Here is a 13,729-nt window from a genome sequence, read left to right as displayed (position 1 = left end):
TTACACACTGAATAGATTCCACACTCAATCACTCACTAACTTAGATTTCATCACGGAAAAGAAGGAGATAGGATATAGGGGCTAGGAATTGGTGGGGATGGAAAATGGTATAAAAAGGGAGTAAAAAAATTAGAACAAATTATTCCAACCTTTTTCTTTGCTTGGAGCAAAACGAAATCGAAATCAAAAATGAGGTAAATAATATTTTAAGATTTAAATAACTTTTAGAACAAAAATTTTAGATTTTAATTTTCTTCATGTAGAATTGAAGGGGATTGTAATGCAAAGCGCGAGCGATAATTCAATTAAATTTGAGATTAGAATAAGGTAATAAATTAAATTTCACGAATTATTTATACTGTACTAAAGTTAAAATTTTATGTATTGTTCTGTTAGCCTTGAGGTTGGAGAGCCCAGGATGCTTCTTCAAGTCTTGGAACATCAATTATATTGGGACGATGAGGGCGAAATACATTCCAGTAGGATACTACTCATCGTCCCAATTATTTTATAATAAAAAAATTAACATTTATAACGATTCTTTTATTTTCCTATCCAACAATAATCATTTCAGTATATATCAAACATTACAATAACAAGGATTATATGCAATTGCAATTGCTAAAATAGTGTATTCTACCGAGTTAATAGTCTCTAAGATTTCCTCCTGGGGGTTCCCCCGAAACAGGATTAATTTTAATCAAAGTTGTATCAGAAGTAAATTAGTGCGAAGTAAGCGCAATGTATTTTCAGCTATTCTAATTTGCCTAATTTAACACGTGACGAATTTTTTATCGCTAACCGATGAGCAGTAACCTCTATTTTTGGTTACATTTTACAATCTCCCGTGACATCAATTGGTTTCAGCCAATGAGAAATCAGGATTTACTTGAAGTTTCGAGTGTTATTTGATCTCTAGATATACGACTCAGCGTTCTTTTAGTTCCTGGACCTCATCGAGAAGAGACACGTAGATTTTCGCGCTCCGTACCCCGCCTTCTCGACTCTATTTACAGGCAAAGGCTTAAGGATTTCCGTAAAAGTAAGTGACTTTATTATTTTACTGTAGAGGGAAATTAGGCCTTGATTCTAGTCAAATAGTCTTAGAGTCTAACCAAAATAAATAGAAAAACATTTATTGAAATTTAGGCTTAACCAATTAGGCTTAAGAATGTTGACAATAGCTTATAGAAACTATCAGTTTACAGTATGGACATCGAAGCGTATCGACTTGAAACTTTTCGTCACTGGAGAAATCCGCACGTTACTAAGGAACAACTAGCGAAGGCTGGATTCTACTATATTCAGCGGGGCGATGAAGTACGATGTTACAAGTGCCATGGCGTATTAGAAGGATGGGAATCAGGAGACGTACCAGAATGGGAACATGCTAGATTCTTTCCACACTGTCCGTCGAGGGATAATTCACCATCGTAAAAAAAGTACCTTTCGCAAGAATGGGAGATCCCGGCACCACCAAGGGCAGCGGCACTGGAGGATGACGATTTCATATCTATTCCGGTCAGACGTGGTGAGGTAGAACTTTTAATAAAATTATTTATACAAACCGCACTTGCAGAAGGTAGTTCGTTTCAGCCCATTAAATGAAATTGTACATATTCCTTACGAAGATCGAGTTAATTTTTTTTATATTGATAAAATGCGATTTAAATGCGTTATTTATATTGTCGGTCTAATATTAGAACCTGTTTTACGCAATCATGTAATTAAAAGTAAAATAAATTTGGAAATGTATATTTCTTGTTTTTATTGCCTAGAGATTAGAAATTAAGGGGTTCGAAAGCGATAAGCAAACGGGTAAAAATCTAATCTCCAGATATCTGCACGAGGAAAACAAATTCTGGAGAATGGGGATGAGGGAAAGCAACCCGTGAACGAGAATCTGGTGATTAGAAATTCTGGTGATTAAGGGGGAGAGGCGCGGGTGAACGAGAATCTGGTGATTAGAAATTCTGGTGATTGAGATGGGGGAGAGGCGCGGGTGGGGGAGGAACGGGAGAGGCGCGGGTGAACGGAGGGAGCCAAGCTACAGCTTTGTGTCCTTCTGGTGATTGAGAATGAAATTCTCATTCACCAGCGGGACACCCTTCTCTCTGCTCTAAGACTCTTTTAATTTGGTTTCCACTCGGAACAAATATAGAGCGAATAGTAGACCCGCTTTAAGAAATTGTCCCGGGTCCTTTGTTAGAAATAACTCTCACCTGGAAGCATTACCAAAGGCTGAATAGTTCGCGCTGTTTCTCACCAATTAGTTTTCACAAGCGACTTTTGTTGGTGTTTTATTGTTGACGTTTTTTATTGTTTTGAACTCTACATTTGTGTTTATATCTTCGTCACATTAATGATAAGAAAAGCAATCTGTAAGTAATACGCGTGTTCCAAAGATGTGGCTTAAAAAACATTTATCGCATCCTAACTCGAGGCGCGGCTCTGCCATTTAAAAACAATTAGTGTTTTATAGATGGTAAAAATATAACATGTTGCCATAAATAAAACATTAACAGCGTTAATAAATACTCTATAATAGAATGATTTTATCTTGGACGAATATTACTGGACTCGAAACCAAATAGCGCGGGCGGTTCTTTTATGGCAGCGGCTCCTCCAGCGCCATAGTGGAATTTATCGGAAAATTTTCCAACCAAATAATAAAAACGTGCGCGAAATCAAGCAGACGACGTTAGGGATTCGTCCATGTCGCTCGTAGAGAGAAAACACATTTAAAAGTAAGTTAATATCATTTTTATTAATAATTTTCAGATTTATTAAATCTTTGTGTATTTTAGATTATATATGAATAAGAATTGAAATGGAAATGAAAGAATACGAAGTCAATATACCCTCTTTATGTTTTTGGGAACATGTTGAAGGTAATGTTTGAATGAACAAAGTTTTACATTGATTTATCATTTACATTACGATTATTTAGAAATTGTGGCAACCACATCAACATATTTGATTGTAATTAAGGACGCCTTAGTTAATTTAAGAGAGGTGACTGGAATCAATTACGAAAATCATTTTGAGATCGCTTTAAGAAAACTGGCGTTCTTCGATGATTATGATTGCTTTTTGAAGATTCAAGATAAATTGATTGTGAGCTTTTCTCTCCTAACAAATATTTCAAGTGCTAATTTTATCGCAGAAACCAAGTCAATTTTGCAGAATAAAGATAAAGAAGAGGATTTAATGGGGATTATGGCAGTGTGTAAATAAAGCTTATTCTTAAATTAAATAATAATGCAAGTCCTTACACCATACAAATTATTTCCTTGGGAAGTTATACCAGCATTGACAACAAAGTTGATCTACGACACCTCGCTTACGCTATGTTGACTAGGATAATAAAATTTATTCTAAAATTGGCCATTACGAGAAGTCAAGATCCAATTGAAGAAGCTTCAACTAAAGATGAAATTACTCCTTATAATCTTGACCCAGAAGCCGTGCATTTTGTTTGTGAAGCTGTGATAAGAGGATTAATTCGGACTCTTCCAAGTACGCTGAAACATTTGGTTAGGGAGAGGGTGGAAACTAATCCTACTACTTCTAATAAACCATCAAAATACGGAGACTGGACTCGAAAAAAGAATAGAGGAGCACTAATTGACATAAATGACAGTGTTTATGGTTTTTTTAAACTAATGATTTCCATAGCAGATAAATATTTATCTCCCGAGATTCTACGTTTTCCGAAAGGTCTTAAGCAGTTTGTTTCGAAGGAAATAATTGCGAACGAAGAAGTGTTAACGCAATGGACTCTCATCTGGGGAAATCTGGTTCCTAATAAAATGTTATCGTCCCTGCGTACTGTGATAGATAAACTACTAAACACCTTGGCAAATCGTCTTCAAACTCGTTTAATGCAAAACCACCAGATCAAGCTAAAAAAACTTGCAAAGGAAAAGAAATTAAGAACTCAACTAGCCGAACTTAAAAATGGAAATACTAGTACTAGTCACTAAGAAAATTTTAATTATTGTTATAAAAAGTGAGACATATATAGTGAGATTTTGAAAATATTTGACACCTTATTTTATAGGTTAAGATTGTATTTTGAATAAAGTCTTTCAGTACTACTACATTTTGTTAAAGGTCATAAATTTAAAATATTTTAAAAAATGATTTTCTCAGGTGAAACAACAATTGCTAATTCATCGTCAGGCCTTTTCACTACCCTAATAGGTTGACGCAGCCTTTCATTTGGTATAACTGTTGGAGATACTATTAATCCTGAATTACCATTGCTCGGGGTTTTAACATATTGATGTAAATCTTGCGTATTTCGGTTTCTCTCGCCATACTGTTTGAATTGGGGTTGGTACAAGCTCCACCCAAACCTCTAATATTGAAATGTTGTTCAACATAGTCTTGGTTTAGGCGACTTCTCAAAACAAATTTTGCTCCCTTTAGTAACATAAACTTAATGATGTTTACAACTGATACACATAAAAATTAAATTAATGGCACGTTGAAAATTTTATTAAATTTAAATAGATATGGAACTTACTTGTAATATATAAACCTTCAGTTGTTTCCGAGCTAAGTAACATTGCTTTGCGGTCTGCGACTGAATCATTTCCCTTCCGTTCAAAAATCTCTTGTTCCCATTCTTGTAGGTATTTTAAAAAGTCCTCTTCTACCCACTATAAGTACGTGTAATGTATTATATTATTACTTTACATTCGCTTAAGAAAAAACTATAACTTACTTTTATTCTTTCATCATCAATACTTGTGAATGGATAACGATTTGAGTCTCTTTTCCGTTTCCCTTGATCGAGACTACTAACGTCCATAATATCGAACCACTTATTCATGTATTGTATCAATTTGACTGTCTCTGAAGCTTTTTCACCTATAGATTCTTTCTTAGCTTTTGCAACACTGTCATTTAAAAGTTGGCTAGCAAGCTTAACTCACATTCTCGAATAAGAATCTAGATAAATATGTTCATATTTCAGTTTAGGCAACTTTCGTATGGTTTTCTCTGAGTCAATGCGATAGAGGTCTTCAAAATGTGACCACAGTATATCTTTTCCATTTTTATAAAGTCGCCTAGCTGGTGATGACTTTTCCTTTTGGTTCTCCTGAGTCTTTTCTTTAGTCTTTGTTTTTCTTTTTTTACATTTTGGCAAGCCACTCTTGAAGATACAATTTCGTCCGGTTTTTATGAGATGTGGTGCATCAGAAATGAAATACAGTGGACGCTCTTCGTCTCTTGCAAATTTATTATCCATGTAGACTTTTGTACCTCCATTCATTTTGAAAAAAATTCTATTTGTGGCAGCACCATCGCCAACAATAGCCAATACACGACACCCCATACCTTCTAACCGTTCAACCGCGCTTAAAACCAAGTGGTCCAACGATTCAGCAGTAACTGCATGAGTTGGGAAGAAGACAAGTGGATATTTTAGCGAAGAGGTTATCCCTCGTACCATTATTTGCAAGACATGAGAAGCCAAGTTTAAACCCTTAAACTCCATATCGTTGTCTTCAAGAGCTTTAATACTATCGAGGTAATTGTCTAAATTTACAAATACCGTCATTTCTCCCGTGGATTTATGGTAGACAATGTCTTCTCGAATTTTCAATTCATCAATACCGAGAGAAACGTATTTCTGGTGATCTTCTAAGGCTACTCTTTCGAACTGTTCTTTAAATTCGTTGAAGGTTTCATCCGTAAAACCTGGTTTTTCAACCATTCTAGAGGAATATTTTGAAAGGGTTCTTTCTGAGGGAAATTTCAAAACATAAGTTTCTCTCAAAGATGTATATCCAACTGGCGACTTGCTATGCATATATATACACCATTTTAGAATGTTTGGTCCCCATTTTCTAGCATTCGGGTGTTTGTTATGTACTTTAAATTGTTCCACTAAAAATTCTTTTACAAAGCTATCTGTTTCTTTGTTAAGGTTTTCTTTTAAAATTAGTTCGATATCTTTGCTTGAACTTGACCCAATATGTTCGGCGTACCTCTCAATATAATTCCCCAGTTTCTTTTCAACTGATGTTAACTTGCGTTTAAGCGCCTTCTGTTTTTTCTTGTTCTCTTTTAATTTACTTATCAACTCTTTATTTTTCAAGGTTTTGTACTTGGCTTTAGAAACTTCGTTGAATTGATTCCTTTTCTTTTGTTTGAAAACTGATGATCGAAGCTGGGCACGGTATGCAATGCAAAACTTGCATCTCATACTACAGTTGGATAGCGGTAGAAAAATTCTCGTACATTCAGAAGACATAATGGCATTTGTAACGGCACAAACATATCCACTTTTTCTGTGCTTGGACAAATATTCTTTTTTTAAAGTGGGGTCCGGACTACCACAACAAATTTTCCACCTATTTATTTCTAAAAGAGTTTTCTGTAAGTTAACACTTGTTTTGATAGAATTTGGAATGACTTTTAGTAGCTCATGGTGATTGTCGAGTTCATTATTTAAAACAAACAATGATGATTTTAAATTTTCATCCACAATTAGTTTCAAAATAATGGTTGCCCGATTTTCATTTAACTTAAAGAATTCTAAATTCGAGCCATCAAAATTTTTCAGCCAACCAGAAAAGCATTCAACATTTGAAAGTTGTTTCAGATAATTAACTTCTTCAGTCATTTGTAGATCAGATGAATCTTCTTGATTTTGATTTTGAGGTTGCTCTTTTGTTCGTACTGTTACATCTATTGCTAATTTTTCATTTACTTGTGGTTCTTGTGCGTCTTTTTAAGGTTCTTGTGTGTCTTCATGCTTTTCATTGTTACTTAGGTCGTTATTAACTTTTACTTCAAATACATCAGCTGTGAAATAAAGGGGGGAACTTTCACTTCTTCTTCCTTTCTTATTTTGTACCTACATCAAATCAATTATTTTGTTTCTGTTTATGAGTAGTTAGAATTATTATAAGTGTAGTTACAATTTTAGTGTTTCGTACGGGGTTTGGATTTTCATTTGTAGGGCCATTTCCATTAACAAAATGCTGGGAACATATGTAGTATTGTTTTAGTTTGTTGTCCTTGTAGCGACTTGAAAGGTTTTGTATAGTGAAGTGATCCCGGCCACATGCTTTAACCCAGAGTTCACTTTTTGATAGTTGATATTTCGGATTTTGAATTTTGAAGAACGTAACACCTTTCATATCAGGTTTGTTAGAAAAACGTTTATCATTTTTACACACCCCATCTAGTGCCAGGCATTGTTTATATTTCACTTTAAAACTAGTTAAAACTATCAGTAAAATAACTTATAAACTGAATTAAAACGTCAAAAAGAGAAAGACCGCAAAAAGGCAACTAACTCTGAAAGTGTAACTCGACAGAGAGAGAGAGCAGACGACGTTATGAAAATAGAATTTTCTATTTTGGTGGAAATGTTTCGCGATTCTCTCGGTAGGAGCGATGCCAAATGAAGAACGCGGGTTTTTGCTTAAGTTTAGAGTCCAGTAATATTCGTCCAAGATTTTATATTAGGTTCCATTTGACATAGCGAGCAAAGTATTTTCTCCTATAATCAATATTTTAGAAAGTGCAATATTTGGGAAATGCGCGTATTTTGGCGCGTGCTTAAAATTGTGTCACGCAAACAGCTGAAATTGATGGACAACGATACCCTTATTGATATTCTCGAATTTTGTTTCTTTGCGATTAACGGTTTTTGAATTAATCGATTTTTACTGCAAAATTGCCCACAGCCAAAGACTTTTGAAAAAGAGTGTACTTTAGAATTACAGGTATAAGAGATCGATAGTCGTGGATTTTGAATTCTCTGACGGGCAGACCAAAGATGAGAAGCCGGAGAAAATAGTGAAAGAAGCGTCGGCTGGTTCGGCCGAAACTTTGCCCCGAGTCGCATCGTGGACTTTCTTACCGCCGTACCCACGAGCTGACACGGCCTTGGTTGGGACAATGGTTTCACCTCTTACAACAAATTGGAAGAATGTATGCTAATGGCCAATCGAGGCTACGAAACATTTTTTTAAAGGAGAAGAAAAGTGTCTATTTTTATAAGAACTAATACACCGTGAAGTGATAAACCTAAATGGTGTAGGGTGTCCGAAGGTTACTGAATTAGATGAAGACGGACCCCTCACAAAAAGAACTTTTTAAGTAGGAAATATTCACGCGCTCTTGAAAAGAGTACATTATTTTCCGAGTGGATGTATAAAAATATGGATTATGTATATTCACAGTTGATAAAGCAATAAAAATAAAGGATTCAGGAAAGGTTTTTTATTATTCAAATTCGCAAAGAATTAGGAAAATTGTTCACAGTTTTAGATGTTATGAATGAATGTAAATGATTTAATAACGGAAAATCAAAGTTATTGAGAAATTCTGCAGTTTCTACGTCCTGTAGATGGCGCACATCTCGCCTTCTCATGAAATATGCGGCGAATGAGGTTTGTATGCTAAATAAATTAAAAAACTTAAGTTTAAAAATATTTTAATATTAAAATCACAAATTATTCGTACGCATAGCCATCTGCATTTAACTCAAGATAATCTCCAGTTGGTGAGTATACACTCGCATCATTCCTTGCTGGACTAAAATATAACGATTAGGTATGGGGAATTTATGTTTTCGCATTAATATACAGCTGCAGGGAACATATTGATAGCCACAACATCTTCAAGAGGGCCCATCATAAACGAAAAGTTATCATCCCCATGTATTATACTCTGGGTGATGAGATCACGTATCAATGTAATCAAGCTAAAGGAGGATAGTTTAAAATAACTAAAGAATAAGTCGGTTAAGAAGTTTGAGTAATTTGTGCTTACGTAAACCCGTCCACATTTAAAACATAAGCTTGAAAAGTCTCAAACAACCCGCTAATGTGGTGTTCAGGTGTAACATCATAAATCCCCGCATTCTCTCTCTCGGAGTATAATATCCGCAATTCAGAGTTATTTACTAAAAACGTAATCCCGGTTCAATCCCGCCCGGTATAAAATTTTAATTTTAATTAAAATAATTGAGACGAAACAACCGAGTTTAATTTATTCAGAATAATATAAATTAAGTAGTTACAACAGCGAGTTAGACGTACTAACACAATGCACTATTGAATTTAACCCTATTTACAGAACAAGTTTATCAGTTAAATATAATACGAAGCAAATTTTAATGAAAGAAATATCTACAGAGGCTATTTCTATTTTTCTCGCTTACGAAATATTTGCCGCATCATTAACGCTCCTTTTATTTCAACACTCGCCCTTCATGAAGATACCTTAGAATAGCTATATTCGACATCTGATAGTGGACGACTCGTAGACTTCCTGTTGACGTTGTGACACATACCGCATGAAAAAGACCAATGCCGTCCAATTTCCAATATCCTATAATGAGTCGCACACCCAGGAAATCAATGCGGCATTAGAAATCGTAGATATCCAAATTTCCACACCTAATGTATTAACAAGAAGCAAAAACTTTACCATCAACAATGCACAGAGAGCCACTTGACGAAATGACCGCTCTTTCATCAATACACGTTAAATAAACGCTTTTGCATTATTACAACTTTTTTAAAGACGATAAGAAAACCCGTAAATAAATAACAAAAAACCCACAGGTTCTACCCTTTAACCCTCTTATCTCTGCTGACTGGGCTAAAACAAGATTTGACCTTTAAAATTTCATATGTAAAAAATGTAGACTTTAAAAACCATTGATATACTCTTCCGCTAAGCTGAGTTTATAATTTTCAAAGAAACGTAACATGTATCGGTGGTTCTCTGGTAGAACATTCGCCTGTCATGTAAAAGGGCTCGGGTTCAAAACCTGGGCGGCGCATTCTTTTTATGAAATGTAACATGTATCGGTGGTTCTGTGGTAGAACACTCGTCTATCATGCTGGAGGGCTCGGGTTCGAATCCCGCCCGATGCTATCGCAAATTGAAACTAAGACGATTACCGTAAACAATTGGTGGAAACCCTGCCATTGGAAATTGAGAGGTTGCATAACACTCAGCACTCGGTCCGTCTCAAAGTCCTTAAGAAGACGTTGAAGAGCAAATGCCCGTTCAACCCAACAAACACAACAAAAACAAACACAAGCACAACAGACTCAACAAAAACCAACTTAACAGACTCAACACCCACAACCGTCATAACATAAACACCCTACACATAAACATTACAATAACGAAATATCCAATCAAACTGATTTAAAACCGTCACGACGGTGAACGTTAACGAAAAAACACCATCCAAACTCAACCCAACCGTAAATTAATCCGTTAACGCTCACTGCGAACGCAGAGGTTACTACGTACGCTGGACACACAGACACACGGACAGACACGGTGATTGTATAACCCCTCCTAGGAGACTTTGTCCCCTCGGAAAGGTAAAAACACCTTACCTTTAACAATTCCCGGCTTATAACGCACACAAACAAGTTGACAAGCCAAAATATACCTCTCCTCGGAAGAATTGTCCCTAGTGGTATTAATTTCTCGAGACGACCGCAATTCAGAGTTATTTACTTAAAACGTAATCCCGGTTCAATCCCACCCGGAATAAAATATTAATTTTAACTAAAATAATTGAGACGAAACGACGGAGTTTATTTCATTTATAATAATATAAACAAGTTGTGATGTGTTTTGTTCCAGGGAAGTCAGTGGCTCAGCGGTAAAACATCTGCTCAGTAACACGACAACCTTGGTTCGATTCTTCGTCATGATCGTATTTTATAATTAAATTATTAATTCATAAATTAGTTATAAAATTATAAATTTAATATAAACTTAGTTCATAAATATTTACAAGATTAAATCAACATAATTTCATTCGTAAAAAACCAGATTAGGCCTTCTTAAATTCATTCATAAAAGATTCAAGACTTTATTACCTATTGTGCTTACGATGAGTGTCTTATTTTCAGTGAATCTAAGCAACTTTCGGTGGTTCTGTGGTAGAGCGCTCGACTGCCAAACCGAATGGCCTGGGTTCGAAAACTGGGTGGCGCATTTGTTTTTAATCAATAAAGAAAACGCTAAATTAGAATTTCTTCGATGCAATAATTTCAAATTCAATTCTATTTCAATTAAACCAAAATTTCGTACTCTATTAAATACGCTTCCGATAAAGCTGAAGGTCTAATTTTCAATGAAGTGTAACAAGTGTCGGTGGTTCTGTGGTAGAATGTCCGCCTGTCAAGCCGGAGGTCTCGGGTTCAAATCCCGCCCGATGTGATCGCAAATTGATACTAAGACGAATACCGTAAACAATTGGTGGAAACCCTGCCATTGGAAGTTGAGAGGTTGCCACAACACTCAGCACTCAGTCCGTACCAAAAGTCAATAAGAAGTAGTTGGAGAATACGCACCCTTAACAAACGTAGCGACGGTGGACGTTAACAAAAAAAACTCAACGCAATCGCAAATTTATCCGTTAACGCTTACCGTCACACGGTGGTTTTGCCAACCTTTAAACTGCTAAAACGGTTGTTCGACTGCGTACGCAGTGATTACCCTTTGCCCGAAAATGCGAACGCGTTCGCAGGCCACACACACACACACACCCACAGACGGTTACGCTGGTTGTATAACCCCTCCTAGGGGACTTGTCCCCTCGGAGACGTAAAAATACCTTAACTGAATAGTGAACACTAAACAACAGTTCATATCTCAAGATATAAAACCAACGTAACCATATTAATGAAGATGTATCACACATTTAAAGCCGATAAGAAAACACGAAAAATAAATTACGAAGTTACGAGTAAAGTAAGCAAAACGAAAAAAGCGCATTGCATACCCCATGAAATTGTATTCATAAATGACCCTTAACGGTTCAGAAGTACCAACAGACCAACTAAGTGGACCACCCACGGGTTCTACCATTTAACCCTCTTATATCTGCTGACTGCGCTAAAACAAGTTTTGATCTTTAAAATTTAAAACGTAAAAAATGTAGACTTTAAATACTATTAATATACTCTTCCACTTAAGCCGAGCTTATAATTTTCAATAAACCGTAACATGTATCGGTGGTTCTGTGGTAGAACACTCGCCTGTCATGCAGCCGGGCCTGATGCGATCGCAAAATGATACTATGACGAATACCGTGGACATTTGGTGGAAACACTGCCATTTGGATCTTGAGACGTTAACCGTAACCCTCAGCACTCGGTCCGTTCCAAACGTCGAATATTTTTCACGTACAATCACAATTCGCAAAGAAAATATAATACACCCATTAACAAAAAGAAGGTGCTTTTGGAGAAACCTTTTCCCTGATTCTAAGAAACTGCGTACGCAGCGATTACACTTTGCTCCGAAGATGCGAAAGCTAACGCTGACAGACAGACAGACACACCCACCGACACACAAGGTTATTTTAATACCCCTCCTAGGTTACATAGTCCCCTCGGAGAGGTAAAAATGTGTTAGCTATGTTACGAAATCTTTATTTAGGTTACTGAGAACGTAGTTACCTACTTTCCACGCGACATCTTCTATTCGTGGTAAAAAATTAATTGTTTTGTTCTAAATGACTATAATTAGAAACCAATTTAGTAGGTCTTACTTTACTAAAGGCGTAATTTAAAAGTTAATTTACATGATATTTTATTAATAAAACTATTATTTAATAATTATCAATCCGCACCGTTTTGTGATCCTTTGAGTCGTGAGCCGCGAATTTATTGCTTCGGATGACATGAGATCTTCTTGCTAGGCCTTTCCTGGTCCACGATACCTTGTCGGCAAATACTTGACGCCCTGCAGATTTCTCGTCGATCACCGTAGAAAAATTCTGTTTCTCCAACAGTTTTTCTTTTGATAAGTTATATCCACGATGGGCTAATTTAGTGCTTTTACCTTTTGACATACTCAGATATTTGGTAAATTCCATTTTGAAGGAACTTACGGATTATCACGGATTACTATGAATTTAAATTTTTTAGATATTGATAAGATGTTTTTATATTGATAAGATAATATATTTTTTTATTCAAACTCGCCAATACTGACATGCTTCAAAATACAAATTCGCCAAAGTGGTTTTTATGTTTAAAAAATTCAGATACGAGCTATTATATCGACATTTGTGACGTTTTTAATTAGTTTCAGGGTAATATGTCGGCGTTTTTGACGTTTTGAATTATTTTCGGGGTATTATGTCGGCATTTTTTGACATTTTTAGTTATTTTGGGTACAATGTCGACGTCTTTTCACGTTTGGAATCAGTTACAAGATATTATATAGACGTATTTTTTTATTCATTTTCGTGTTAATATATCCGGATTTTTCGGTGTATTCAATTGCTTTCGAAGAAATTTTCGGTGGTTTGGATAGGTTACGCGTTATTTTAACGGCGGTTTTAACGTTTTGGAAAGGTTTCGCCTTTTTACCTAGGAGGGGTTATACAATCACCGTGTCTGTGAGTGGGTGTGTGTGGGTGGGTGTGTCTGTGTGTTTGGCCTGCGAACGCGTACGCATTTGAAAAATCACTGCGTACGCAGCTTCTCGGAATTTAAAGGTTGGCAAGAACACCGTGTGACGGTGAGGGTTAACGGATAAATTAGCGTTGGCGTCGGGTTTGGTTTTGTTTTTTTTCGCTAACGCAAACCATCACGACGGTTTCAACTCAGTTATATTGTAAATTTCGTTATTGTAAGAATTATGTGTAGCGGGAATGTTGAGTTTGTGCTATTGCGGTTATGGGTGTTGAGTGTATGTGCGTTTTCTATGT

General features: G+C 36.0%; 1 long non-coding RNA gene across 2 annotated transcripts; it reads left to right on the top strand.

Annotated features, from left to right (window-relative positions):
• Nucleotides 1-273: 273 nt before the first annotated feature.
• Nucleotides 274-1,660, top strand: LOC149933659 (uncharacterized). 2 transcript variants are annotated; one of them, XR_016472997.1, is made up of 4 exons: nt 274-327; nt 397-479; nt 575-1,042; nt 1,202-1,660. It is a non-coding gene; the product is annotated as an uncharacterized LOC149933659 (long non-coding RNA). The 2 variants fall into 2 exon arrangements; XR_016472998.1 differs by lacking the exon at nt 1,202-1,660 and having other exon boundaries at nt 575-1,065.
• The last annotated feature ends 12,069 nt before the right edge of the window (nt 1,661-13,729 follow it).

The sequence above is a fragment of the Leiobunum rupestre genome, chromosome 8, assembly GCF_980474605.1.
Source record: "Leiobunum rupestre chromosome 8, qqLeiRupe1.1.hap1, whole genome shotgun sequence".
Taxonomy (NCBI): Eukaryota; Metazoa; Arthropoda; class Arachnida; order Opiliones; family Sclerosomatidae; genus Leiobunum; species Leiobunum rupestre.
This window is presented reverse-complemented; position numbering and strand designations above follow the sequence as displayed.